This window comes from Trachymyrmex cornetzi, unplaced genomic scaffold (genome assembly GCF_001594075.2).
Source record: "Trachymyrmex cornetzi isolate Tcor2-1 unplaced genomic scaffold, Tcor1.1 scaffold212, whole genome shotgun sequence".
Classification (NCBI taxonomy): domain Eukaryota; kingdom Metazoa; phylum Arthropoda; class Insecta; order Hymenoptera; family Formicidae; genus Trachymyrmex; species Trachymyrmex cornetzi.
In genome coordinates this window covers 101,968-103,516 of record NW_017296760.1, presented here as the reverse complement: position 1 = coordinate 103,516, position 1,549 = coordinate 101,968, and positions in this window count along the sequence as shown.

Genomic DNA, 1,549 nt, shown 5'->3' with positions numbered 1-1,549 from the left:
TTGCAAGTTTACATATGGATCTTAACTGAGAATCACATAAGCCAAGATTGAGACTGGAAACGCATCTCTTTTTAGACATATCAAACTTATCTCGTTAACCAAATATAATTCTTCCGTGGAATTTTCCACACTTTTGACTGCTTTTTATGTATTAGAGATCAAAATGAGAAACATAAAACGAAGTCTATCAATCTACACTTTTAATTAATTTTACATGAATTCTAACTGAGAATCGCAAAGTTGTAACTAAAAACGCATCTTTTTCTAGACTTTCGAATTTATTTTGCTGACCAAATATAATTCTACACGAAATTCTTCACACTTTTGGCTGCGTTTTATGTAGGTGTCAAAGTGAAAAATATCAAAGCAAGTACATTACCATCTTTTCAAATAACTTTACATGGATTCTAACTGAGAATCGCAGTTCAAAGTTGTGAAGTTGTACGTCCTTCTAGACGTCCGAAATTTGTTTTGTTGACCAAATATAATTCTGCATGAAATTCTTGACACTTTTGGCTGCGTTTTGTGTAAGTGTCAAAGTGAGAAATGCCAAAATAAATCTATTACTATACTTTCAACTAACTTTATGTAGATTCTAGGTTGTCGCTAAAGACGTATCTCTTTCTAAACATATCAAATTTATGACACTGACCAAATATAATTCTGCAAATAAAAATCTTCATTTTTAGCACAAAAATTTTTAGCTGCGTTTTATAAAGTTATCAAAATAAGAAATGCCAAAGTAAGCTTATTATTTTATACTTTCAACTAATTTTACATGAATTCTGACTGAGAATCGCAGTCCAAAGTTATCGCTGGTGAAGATATACGTCTTTCTAGACATCTCAAATTTATTTCGCACACTTTTATATTTTACAGCCGTCAAAATAAGAAGTGCTATAAATCTATTACAATATACTTTTAACTAACTTTGTATAAATTCTAACTGAGAATCGTGATCTAAGACTGCGACTAATGAAGCCTCATCTCTTTTTGCACGTATCAAATTTAAATCGCTAGCCAAGTATAATTCTGTGTGAAATTTTCCACACTTTTGGCTGCGTTTTGTATAGGTGTCAAAGTGAGAAATGCCAAGGTAAGCAATGAATAGGCAGAGTTGTCGTCGAGCTGGAGCGTCGCAATGATACGTTTGAGATGCGTGTTAAAAATAGATTCGAGTTCATTTAAATTCATTTGAAGAATTCGAGGAGCGCGCAAGGTGCGCGCGAGAAGAAAAGAATAAAAGAAAAGAAGGGACGGTGCGCGCGCGCGCCGCGAGCAACAAGTAGAAAAACAGTGCCGCGTGGTACCAACCTGTCGCTCTTGTCGACCACCGCGAGAGGCGCGAGCTCCTGGAGCGGCGGCTCCGCGGATATGCCCTGGGCACGGTCGCGGGTACGCGGCTTCGTCGGCGTGAGCGGCGGCGCCGCGCTGAAGGGCAGAATACTCAGGAACTTGTCCAGGTGGCTGCGCAACTCTTGGATCTGGGCATCGCGGCAACAGACGACGGCCTCGAGTTCGGCGATCCGCTCGTCCTTGATACGCAGCA